Source organism: Perissodus microlepis, chromosome 14, assembly GCF_051167445.1.
Source record: "Perissodus microlepis isolate ML-2025 ecotype Zambia chromosome 14, ASM5116744v1, whole genome shotgun sequence".
In the NCBI taxonomy this organism is placed as follows: domain Eukaryota; kingdom Metazoa; phylum Chordata; class Actinopteri; order Cichliformes; family Cichlidae; genus Perissodus; species Perissodus microlepis.
In genome coordinates, this window is record NC_140474.1 from 5,747,009 (window position 1) to 5,760,310 (window position 13,302).

Below are 13,302 nucleotides of genomic sequence, written 5' to 3' on the forward strand. Positions count from 1 at the left end.
TTGCCGGGACGATTCTAGCGCCTGGACCTTATGTTTGACACCCTGAATCATAACCATTGCTATAATCTGCTTTGACTGCCTACAGTGTTAAGTAGTGTCGCCTCACAGCAAGAAGGGCTTTCTAGTAGCAGTTCTGTCACCTTGGCAACCATCTATCTAAATAAATGGCTATAACAGTATTTCATGGGGTCAGTGGGACATAAAAACCAGTCAAATCCAAAATTTTGCCCCCCTAAAATGCTTGTACTTCTACTATGCATGGCCAGAGATTCACTGTATTATAATTGCAACACTATTATAGGCTCTGAGGTATTAACAGCACCTCTGCAGCCAATAAAAACCATGCTGATTCATACTATGACGACAGTAAGCCAAACAACAGTAAAAAAAAAAGTACACTCACCTACATCCTCACTATGATAACAAGTAGAGAGACAGCACTGCCGCTGGCTACACATCAGCACAACAACATGGCTGGGCACATGTTTCTGCTGTCGACTGGTTCTTTGGGCGCAGAGCTGGGACAGCTATCCTGCCATCTTAGTGTTTCAGACTTTTACATTATTTCATTTATTTTTTTTAAATTTTAGATTCTTTGCTATGTCTCGTCTTTATTTGTCTGTGGTTTGATGATCTGGCCATCTGAGGTGTTTTCAGAGGTGAAGAACAGTTGGCCTTTCTCTTTTCTTCAAAATTCAGACGTAACGACAACTTTTCACCCTTTACTCTTTCACCATGTCTCAACTTTGCTGACATGGCTTTTCAACAAACTTTTTTACTAAGTGGGATATGATTAAACAATGGTTCTCATTATTTAATAACTGTGAGGACAGTTAGATGTGCAGCTTCAACAGTCTTTCCATTTTTTATGTTTTATTTTATTATTTTTTGAGATGTTAGGAACGTAAAAAGAGAAACTAAAAGAGGGGCGGGGTTCTTGATGTTCTTGTTGCAATGTCCATGGTGGGATTCAGCCTGTATCTTAGCAACCCTGCCTCAATGTGTTCACCTGCTTGAATGCACCACTGTCCCTGCTCAGCTTAGCAGCTGAGGGGTCAAGAGGTCAGAGCTCAGGCAGTGAGGCAGGTTCGACTTGTGCTGGAGTAGCACAGACTGACATTACACCACCAAAACAAACAAACAAACAAAAAAACTTTTTTTAAAAAATCCAAAAGAAAAACGCATGTAGTACTATGTGTGAACATCTGATTATATGTTGCCATTTAGCTATGTGCGTGATGAGCACATCTGTGACATCTGCATTATTGTTCCACATACCTGCTTGTTAACTTTGTATCCTATATCCACTAGAGGGCAGATGACGGCCTAATTATCCCTGAAAACTGAAAGTCTTGCTTGTGAAGACAACATAAACTAATACTAATCATGTAATACAAACGGTTACGGGCCATAGGGATTCCTTTTCTGTGAACTGGACCGATCAATGGCCTTACCAGCACAAGACTGAGCGCATGGGAATATACAGTATTGGTAAAGATGAGGAGGAATATAACTTTGGAAAGTTCTTCTAGAAAAAAATAAACACTCATGTCTCTGCTTTGAAGACGAAAAACTCTGACACGTTCTGATCCTGACAGTCAGGAAGAACATTTGAAAAAAAACCTCACCTCACTTCTGTGTCAGTGGAAGTGGAAGGTTACAGGGGTTAAACGTGAGCTGATGCAGTGAGGCGTCTTCAGTTCCAGTGAGTCACAGTAACCTCCATCTACAGACAGTAATCTTACATCTGCCTTTGCCTCTACTGTATTGCATTATACCATCTAAAGGTAATAGAATGATGCAATATATCGCTGTGTGCAATACTAATTGTGTGTTCCCGCTGTCTGAGCTCAGTACAGGTCCTGAGGTGTGTGTGTGTGTGAGTGTGTAGCTGGGTGTTAGGCTGCGGTGCTGTCTGCGATGGAGGAGGAGGAGGATGAATAATAAATGCAGTCTGAAGTTTGGATCCAACGTGTTCAGACTACTGAGCAGAGTAGAGGCCTTTCTACTGCCCAGCCGTGGCGATGCCAATGATAAGATTGTTGGGGGGGGTTGGGTTGAGTTTTTTTTTTCTTTTGGGGGGGGAGGTAATGAATTGGAGGACCAATTCTCGCCTGCTCTCCCCTCCCTCTGCAGTGATCTCTCTCTCCCTCTCGCTCCCGCTCCTCTCATGCTTTCTTTTTCAACCAGCGCGCCTCGCTTGAGCCAGCCTGCGGCAATGTGAGCGTTGCCATGGCAACGAGGACCTGCCAAGGACCATGGCGATGGAGAGAGAGAGAGAGAGGGAGGGAGAGCGAGAAAGGAGGGGTGCAGCTCGTCAATGTCTTAGAGTCCCCCGTCCCTCCCCCACCCAAACATGCGCACACAAACACACACTCACGCACAAAGAGAGGCACACACACACTCTTCAGGCATGCTGCTGAAAGCACAAATATCACAAAGGAAATCTGTGGCAGGGAAACTGAAACACGGTTTTCAATTTTCATCTCCTATCTATCTATCTATCTATCTATCTATCTATCTATCTATCTATCTATCTATCTATCTATCTATCTATCTATCTATCTATCTATCTATCTATCTATCTATCATTCCTTTACATGACTTCACTGGTTTCATTTTCTTCCCATATTTTTTTTAATTAAAAAATAAAAAATACAATCTACAGTAAGAGAATACTGAGTTGTTGTTTTTTTTTAACTATCCACTTTTCTACTATTTCTGTTTTCTGCCGTTTGTGTGTGTGCTTACGTGCATGTGTGCGTGCAGCTCTGGCTCATTTCCAGCTCCAACCCTCTAATAAGCCCCTCTGCTGAAACTGAAAGGGTGACATGGATCAATAACTGGATATATGAAGCTCTTCTGCACAAACTGACATGGAAATGGCAATCCTTTTCTTGTACCTCTATTTTCTCACAGACAATGGTGGGAGTTGTTGTGCCGGTTGATTGTGTAGTGTGTACTGAGCGTTTGTGTGACACTGCGGTGTAGCTTTGAAAAGGCTGCGGCAGCCGTCGACAGACGACAGTCCTCACCGCACCAACAACTTGATTGCATACTAATGTTTTGGTATGACGCATCTCTCTTTCTCTTCCTCCCTCCTAATCAACTTCTCTCCCTGTTTTCCACTTCCAGGCAGCTCTCCCCCTCCCCATCTCAATTATTTTCATACGTCTCCCTCTTTCTTTCTTCCCTTCCTTCTTTCTTCCAACCCTCCTGCTCTTCACATTGTGTGGCAGTGATATGGCACTGAGCTGCTGCTGGTACAACCCACCCACCACCTCTGCAATGAAATACAGGAATTCAACCAGATGGGACATAAAGATATAAAGGCACTGAACACAGCAGCAGTATGCATTTTACAGGCAGAACCTTTACCAGGGCTGGGGCTAACAATTATTTTCATAATTCATCGTTAGTTTACATTTCAATTGAGTCTTTCTGCCATAAAACAGTAAAGAGTCCCTATGCTGTGCTCCCACAACCCAGGGTGTCTTCTCTAACAGTTTCAGGTTTCAGCAATCTAACACGTTAATGTTGCAGATATTTACAGTGACGCAGTGTAAAACAGAGAGAGAGGCTGCAAATCTTCACATCAGGTCAGTGTTTGGCAGTCAGGAAAATTGACTGAACAATTAAAAGTGATGCTGATGGTGAAAGCATCGCTCGCTCTGAGCCGTTTAATCCTCTGTAGTTAAAGAAAGAGCGAAGACAGCAAAGGGAAGGGTTGTTAAGCCTTGTGAGAACTAAGAAGCTTGTTCCTCAGTATGAGGACATTGGCGATCATATTTTGGTGCTCAGTGAATGTTGAACGTTTGCTTTTCTGAGGGAGAGATTAGCTGTTATGGATTTTAGGATTTGAAGCTCCATTGCCTTTTCTTTCTTTCTCTTTCGCTGCTGTGAAAACCTTTAAAAGAACAAGCTGAGATAAAAAAAAAGACAACATGATGTTTTTGCACAAACAATCTCTGCCTCTTCTAATGGGGGTAGTTTTCTTCTGACTTAATCATCTCAGACCTCTGACAGCAAAGTCAAATGTTAGAACAGTGAACGCTCTGCAAGACAGCGTGATAGGCTGCACACAGAATCTGTTGCTAGGCTCACTGTGAACAAACCAGTCAAGTCTGACATATGTTTTCAAAGCAGCCCTCTTAGCAGCTTGCAGCAGTTGCCATGGAAACCCCAATGCCATTTCCCCCCATTGTTTGGACCGCTCGATATCCTGAAAGCTTTTTCAGAGTCCTGGTATATTAAAACCTGGAAGCCCAACAGTAAGGGTTGGTTTTTTTAGTATGCATGTGTGAATATCTGTAAAAAATTATGTGTGTAGTTTTGTGTAAATGCGGAAGTATTTGTGGTTGTGGCTGCCTGTAAGTGTGTGTGTGAGACTGTGAGCAGGGTCATCTTCAGTCAGAAGCACCGATAAAAGAAGACGTCCTCTGCTTGACCTTCACGGGACACGCAGACATGGACTGCTCTCTGTTAACAAAGCCGAGGTGTGCTCAGGTTGAGAATCACAGATATGAAATATTTTAAAAAGTTATTGTCAGAGGAGCGCTTTTAATCTCAAAATTTAATCATATTAAACTCTACCATGAAAATGTTTCCCTTATGATTCAGATTAGATTAGAGATGCATAAAACTCTGCTGATGCTTTATGCATTATAATCTGCTCTGCCTTTCCATTTGAGTGTGGTTAATGTCATCGTGGCGCTGAGCTTGAATAATTACTGAATTTTCTATTAATAAAACTATAATAAATACTCCCATTTGATGTTTCCATGTGAACAGCTTTTTAACGATAAAAAATGTTGCTTTGGGCAGTTTGTGCAAAGCAAATTCAATTATTTCTGTCGTGAATTGGTGACGGTCTTCTTCACAGACGTCGCTTTTCCAAACAGGCAGCTCCCAAAAGAAGATTTAATATAATATCGAATATATTAAAAATAGAATTACCTTAAAGAAAAACTGCTGGAAAATAATTTATATCAACAGTGAAAATCAATTACCCTGTGTAACTTCTTGAAGTAAACAATTATTGTCAGTATTGCGTCATGGGTAGCTCCACATCAACCAGACAGAGACCAAAGGTTTTGTGACCTCATTCTTTCTGCTTTTTCCCAAAGACCAGGACTACAGGTGAGGTTTAGATACAGATTGACCGCTAAATGAATGGATTTGCTTTCAGGCTTTGGTCAGGAATCCAATACAGCAGCCTCACTATCGCTGATGCTGCAATAATATGACTGCAGATCTTTCTTGCTCTGACTAATTAACAAGACAAAACACATTAACTCTTTTTTAAGGGAAATTCTCTCCAGTCCCCTACCATTTTCCTACTGCTTATCTTGCAAACTTGCAAACTTATCTTGCAAACAATCATCAACACACAACAGTGAATCCAGAAAAACAACAGAGATGTAGCAGCAGCTTTCAACAAAGTGTATCTCAAATAATTGGAGATATGTATGTATATATATATATATATATATATATATATATATACATATTAGGGGTGCAACAATACTCGTATCGATATTGAACAGTTCGATACAGTGCTTTCGGTTCAGTACGCATATGTATCGAACAATACAAAATTTTTAATTTATTTTATCAACTTTCCTTCTGACGATGCTGTCTGTGTTGAGCGCTCAGTGGATCTGCGCTCGACAGTGCAGCCTAGGCGGAGTAGTTGAACGCAGATTCACTGAGCGCAGGGCAAGCTAGCGAGACATTAAGCTCTCCTTGCAACATGGCAAATTGAACCTCCCCCACCCTCATTCAGATCTGGCGTTTGGAACTATTTTGGTCTTCATGTGAAGTATGACCCTGAAGGTAAGCGCGTCATGGACAAAAGTAAAACAGTATGTCGGATGTGCCACGCAATGCTCAATTACATTGGTGGGAACTACTGCGTTAGCGCAGTTAGCTCGTTAACGTGTTGACGCCGTCCAGTCCCACGCACGGGGCGATCCGGTAGCTCGTTAATGGAGATTTGCCGTGTTGTGGCGTTAACGTCATTTCAACGAGATTAACGCTGACAGCACTAGTGGGAACACAATGAATATGACTGCACATTTACTCCGACATCATCCTAGTGCAAAGACAAGTGGAAGCAGACAAAAACAACAAGCACGCATGCTACAAACTTTACCCGAGTCATTTAGACAGCTGTTAGCACATGATTCTCCTTATGGGGACCTGATATGTTTAATATGCTGCTGAGAGTATACCCCAGAAGAAGCGTATAGTATAACTTTTATTTTGGAATAAAAAATGGACATTTCTCTGTAATAAACTCTCTTTTCCAAAGATGAGTGATTTCTCGATCAGATAGGTTTATTATTTTATTACTTTGTTGTTTCAGCAACATTAAATTTAAAAACTGTACTTTTGAGTTAAAATATATATTTATAATTTTAATACATGACAAATTAAAAAGGCATGAACATTTTTTTGTATCGAAAAAATATCGAACCGTGACACCAAAGTATCGAACCGAACCGAACCGTGAATTTTGTGTATCGTTGCACCCCTAATAAATAAATATATATCAGAAAGAAAATTTCACAGAATTAGAAATTCAATACTTGTAACAAGGACTTCCTTCATGAGGCACATGCTCGTGACATTTTAAGATCCCCCTTTTTCCTTTTCACTACAAAACTACATACAGGACGTTTGCCACATTTCAAAATAAAACTCCCATGACAGGAATGAGTTTATTTTTCACAGTACCAGAGTTATAAAAGTTTGGGATCTACGTTTTTAAACATTTTTCCGTTTGTATTCAGAATTAGTTTTAGTGGGAAAAATAAAAATAAAAAGTATATGCTTTTCCTAAAACATATTTTAAATTATTTTTTCAGTGATTTCATTTCACATGTAGTTGTAGAATTTATTATAGCTCAAAATAAAGTCTTTCTTCTGCATTTCTATCTAATGCCACTATCTATTGTGCTGTTTGGTATACTGGTACAGACTGTAAAACCTGATCACATTTAAAATGATTTGCTAATCCTGTTTAGTCCTCTAACTGGCAGCTGTGTAAGAACTCTTATGTATTTACCACTCTGTTGATCAAAGGTATCAGCGTGGGACCCATCCAATCCGTGTTGCTAAAAGTGATTTTACTTCTTGTTGTACAAGTGACTAATTTTCACTGGCATCCAATCCTCTCTGGTCCTACGCTGGTGGATCCAGAAAATCAGTTTGCCACAGACTTGCATTAAATTTCACATTTGTGTTAATAATTAAATTTCTAATTGCGAGTGAGCAGCAGGTGTCAAGTATTGTAGAAACAAGTTTGGACAAAACCAATCAAATTTTTTCAGTTTGAGATTTAAATGTAAATTTTGGTTAAATATTTGTTAAACAAATCTCGACTGTGTTATTTAAGCTTCTGGTTATCAAATTATGGTCAAGGTTTGATTACATAGGTCTGCAAAAAATTGTTTTTTTCAGCTGTGTGGGATATTTGATTGGTAAATTTGATGCTTTTTAAGGTGCTGAATCCAAAATGATCTCCATTTTCCTCCATCACATACAGTTGTTTTTTTTTTTTTTTGCAAAACATGAGGAGTTTATATTTAAAAAAAGCACAACAGTGATGAAAAAAAAATATTTTATTACAATTATTTATGCATAATGTTTCTGAGATTCCTTACCTTTTGCTATGAACAAAATAAAGCTGTTAGGACATGATCATCTGAGCTCCTCACACCGCCAAACCCACCGTACCCTCCCCCTCCTAATGACCCCCATCAATTCATCGTATTTTCTCTTTGTATTTCTCTTGAGTCTCACTCTTAGACATATTAAATTTATGTAAGAAATCATTATTGGATATGGTTCTTTGACTCAAGTATAGTTTACCAGATTTCAGTTTAAAAATGGAAATTGTTTTGCAAGAAAACCTGATGAGATGGAGTTTTTAAAATATTTTTCCGGTTTCAGTGAGTAAAAATCCATAAGAAACAGTCAAAAAATCCTATGCAGTTTTTTGGTTGCAGACCTGTGTTATAAGCCTTTGCACATCAAAATAAACAATGGTAACTATACTTTATTTAATTTGCCTTACTGACAATTTAAACCTTACCATTCTTCCATTACAGGTAGACACTTAAAACAAAACTTTAGTTGAGGCTGTAGTGATGGTGAGGTGATGATTTCCTCATTGAGGATTCTTCTTCTTCTTGGATCGTAACAGTTTACTGGGCAGTAAAGGTGCCATCTGTTTTTGCGGTCTGGGCCTTTACTCATTCATCTCTTCATGACTTACATCATCTTTCCAGAGAGCCTTGTGTGTGTAGGCCCTCATTTAAACTTAGGTCAGAGTTCAGGCTGCTGGATAAGAAATGAATTGGACGTCGGAGACGAGCTGCTGCTCGCTCCGAAGTCCTGCTGGGCAGCCATCTGCACGCGAGAGGAGGCAGACGAACCATTCTGACCAGACTCTTTAAGACTGGGAGTTTGGTAAAGTAGGACTGTCCATTTGAAACTGTTACGACAGGAAAAGTGGATTAACGTGTCATTCTCCTCATGTAGTCTTACTGTACCAATGAATTTCAGACAATTGAAAGTTAAGTCAGCCTTTTAGCTCTGGAGTGTTGATTGGGGTCCTCTTTGTTCTGTCTGTGTTTTCTTGTTGAATTGTTGTTTGTTTTTAGTTGATGTGCAGCAGTTTTGGTAAAGACTCAGTGATATTGTGCACTTTAAGGTCTAAAACAATATTTCTTGTGATTTTCTTATTGTGGAAACCAAATATTATTCTGCTGGGGAGAGGAATTGCTCTCCTTTAAGTTGCTGATCTTCTGCTTTATTCTCCATTAGTTAGCATCCTCCTTTATGTTATGATTAAATATTCATGATTGAGTACTCTAATCATTGAATTGGCCATTACTTAATCCACTGTACACACTTGTTTACTTTTGTTCAGGCTGCAACAATCAATATTTTAAAGTTAACAATGGCTCAAATGACTATGTGTCATGTGAAAGGTGTTGTTTGTTGGCTCAAATACAAGCAATTATTGCCTGAGTGCCCTTAGATGTGGGTAAGCTAAGAGCGCATCAGTCTGACTGATGAGCTCCACTATGATGTGATGTCTGCAAGGTTTTGTGGTTCGGATTACATTAGATAGCTTAAAAGCGATGCTTTGCCTTGTAAAACAAAGCATTTTTGTGGGCTGGATATGACAGATGAAATGCAAACCCTGCAGTGTGACAATCAAACACTAAAACCTCACTGCTCGGCGCACACTGTTAAATGTACTGCAGCATTTTATTTTTACACTATGTTAGTATAACACTGTAACATACAGCATGTTAAAACATAGCGTTTTTTTATTGTATTCCAAAAGGTCTAGTCAGTTTTGCGGTGTAAAATACAGCAAGAGCTGGATAATTTTAACATCAAGCATACTTAAAAAAAACATGACATTTAAAATTTTGCTCTAAAATTTCATAACTTCTTCATAAAAAGCCAGATTGTGGTGTTAGTAGCAAAGAAATGTTTTATCAGTCTGGTGGTCAGGATCCCCGTAATGACCCCAGACATAAAGATAAAAAAAATGAAATATACGAACGCATCTTAATCATCTATTAAAACTAAAAGCACTCAAGAATCAATAGTGAATATGAGTTTTTCCTGAAAAATAAACCCTATCACTATAATTTATCTCACGGCAAATGATAAATCTATATTCCCAACATCTTGAGTACAATAGAAAGATACATGCATCAAGGGAAAAAATGCAATAAATTCCTCTAATGTGAGAAAAAAGGAGACTCAGTGAGACTTACAGAACCATGACACTGTACAGTTACCAGCTTGCTTTTACTACATTACAAAATGAGCAATGTGAAATGAAAGTCTGAGGTATACCTACTTCACACACTTATAATATAAAAATCCTGCTGTTCACAGTCCTCCAAAAGGGGACTGTGCTCTATATGTTATATAACTCACAGAAATAGGCCAGTGTAATAATAATGGAGTTGCTTCCATAGTGTTGTTCCCCCTCTCCCGTTGTGTCAAGTTTCAACATGACATAATGTGATATAATTTTAAAATATGTTTCCGTTAAAATTTTATATGGTTGACTTTAATAACGGATTCTGTTGTCAGACACGTGGCAGTGAATTATTGTACTGACAGTTTACTCCGGCTGAACCTTTCCTGTTTTCAGACAGTCTGCTGCTCCATAAGCTGACTTATGTAAAGGAGATTTAGCTGGCACTGAGTGTGTTGCATAAATAGTCCCTTTGTATTCCAAATGTCCATCCAGAAAACTGCCTCCACTTTCACAGAGCAAAGTACATCCACTTCACCCCTAAGCTCAGCAACAAGTGACTCAGTCTGAATTTACATGATTTCATTTTCCTTGAGCCCAATGTCCATGTTCCAGGACTGTCCAGGGTGAACCCTGTCTCTAATCCTAAGACAGCTGGGATAGGCTTCAGCAGAAGTGAATGGATGAATGGGCAAATAAAAGGGAATTTCCCTCACCAAAACTGCAGCACAACCTTCTTGGATGGTCTGCTAGTACAATGAACCATGCAATGATTTCAGGCGTGCACTACCTACACCAAAACTAACTAACCCAAATTTTTTTGGCCGGGATTTTCTCTAAGCCTTGGGGAACATAACACCTAAGTTGGCGTAGCATTGGACTTTGACCTTTCTTGTTTTTTTCAAGGTAAAGATCTTATTGATCTTATGACCTTCGTACTCCAAATCAACGCCGGCAAGACAAAGGAGATGATCATAGACTTCAGGAGGAAGTCACCCCCTACAACACCGGTGAACATCCAAGGGAAAGACATTGAGATAGTGGACTCTTATAAGTACCTGGGTGTTCACCTCAACAATAAACTGGACTGGACTACAAATACAGACGTCCTGTATAAGAAGGGCCAGAGTCGACTCCACCTGCTGAGGAGACTGAGGTCCTTCGGAGTCTGCAGGACTCTGTTAAGGACATTCTATGACACTGTGGTAGCATCTGCCCTTTTCTATGCAGTGGCCTGCTGGGGGAGTGGATGCACGGACAGGGACAGGAGCAGGACTGACAAACTGGTGCGGAGGTCTAGTTCCGTGCTGGGATGTCCCCTGGAGTCTGTGGAGGTGGTTGGTGAGGGGAGGATGTTAGTAAAGCTGACATCCATCATGAACAACCCACATCACCCACTGCATGAGTATATGAGTGGGCTGAGCAGCTCCTTTAGTCAGAGACTGAAACACCCTCGCTGCAGGAAGGAGCGCTTTCGCAGATCATTCATCCCAACAGCAGTTAGACTCTATAACTCCTCAATCACGATGTCATAAGTCACTGGACACTGTGAACATCCACGGTCACCACTTCATGCATAATGGACCTTCCATGACCTTCCAAGCTATATAGTTTGTCTTCCATATTTCCAACTATATCCATAATCACATACTGTGTATGCTACCATTGTATATAGTGTATTATCTTACTTTTTTCATTGATTGTACTTATTTGTATTTTTGTATTTCCTTCATATATCTGTACCTGAGCTGAGGTGACGCAAAAAATTTCCCCGTTGTGGGATCAATAAAGTCTTATCTTATCTTCTCTTATTGTGTGATATGTCACATAAAAAAGGCACAGATGTCCCATAATGACGCAAAGATGCCATAACAGGCTGACGCTCTCTGAGGGCTCATGTTTAGCCACTGCGTTCTACAGTTTTTTCCTTAAGGTGGAAAGTTTAACACTGCTGAATAACTTTGATTTTTTGCTGTTTAAATATATCCTATAGATAGATTTTTATTTCTTGTTCTAACATCAATGATTTTTCCAATGAAATCTGCTTCATTGCATTTTGGATTGAAACCCTGGGATCTCATCCGTCTGACTGGAGGAATAAAGAAAGCTTCATTTCATCCTCTTTATTTCCGAGCACTTAGCCTGATCAGATTATCATTCAGTTATTAAATGACCCGCAACAGTAATAACTTAAAAGCAGAGCAGAGGAATGCAAAGACTGAAGGTTAGTTCAGGTTCACCAATCCGCTAAGTCTGTCTTGAATCTCACTTAGTCCTGACATTTATTTTTTTCCGACTGCTGTCTTCCATTGTCTCTTGTTCAAATGAGGAAAGAGGAAGGGACGGAGAAAAGCAGGGATGGAAAGCCCGAGGCAAAGAAGACTGAAGGGAGGAAACAAGTAAAAGGGGTTAAGGAGTGAGGCTACACTGAAACAGATAGAAAAGGCAAGGAAAGGCTGCAGTAGGAGTGTTTATGTATTTTTAAAGGCGGAGAAAAGCAAAAGCCTTTTATGGAGAGTAGTAGGCAGAACCCTGAAGTCGTGTCAGCGTTTGCCTCAGCTGCCTCAATCATCTTTAATTATCACTGACTCATTCACCAGCTTCTTGATTACCAGCTGACTAATAATAATCAAACAATGTCTCAAAGTAGAAATAATACATGTCTCAGATATTAATTCATATTTAAAACTGCCTTTCACCACAGCCCTGATCATATCGAGGTATTTGGCATCCCAATTCTAACGTCAAACTTCTCACTGTTGCTTTTCTGATACACTCTCAAGCCGTGTTATCAGTCTCCTCCCTGTGCGCTGTGCTCTCTGGCACACATACAGACTTTTCCCTAAGATAATGTTCATGTATTGTCATATAGAGGCTCAGATTCTTAGAAAGAATATCCAAACAGCAAATATTTTGCTGCTATATATAAACCTTATAAGTCATTGAGGACTTATGTTTGTCATTCCCTATTTTAATGCATTTTATTGGGACCGATGTGATGGGTTTTGACAGAATATTCACCAACGATTTACATTTTTACAAGATTTCTGAAGAAAACAAAGCTCTCTTTGTTAAAATTTGATTTGGCGTGTGACTCAGTTATGCAGTAGTGACCACTGGGTCGGTAAAGAGATGTTACCTGTAACAGACAGACAGGTAAATGATCATGCGTGATACCTGCAGATCATAAAATAAAGCAAAAACAACCACGAGAGAACGAAGGAGCTTACATTGTGTGTTTTTGTTGCTCCGCTGTGATGGTAATGTGTAGCAGCCTCAGGCTGGTTTCAGCGCTCTCTGGCTGACTTCCATACATCACGGAAAGTCTAATGTCTCCCGACAGGGTTCGCGTGATGGTTTGGGGGTCTCAAAGACAGGTGGATAGTCGAACCCGCTGGGCAGAGCCAAACGTGTCGAGAGGCTGCTACACTGTGATTAAAAATGACTCTGTAAGATACCTGCAGGCGGCTCTTCTGGTTTCCAGAGGAATACTGTGGCCACAAAAAACA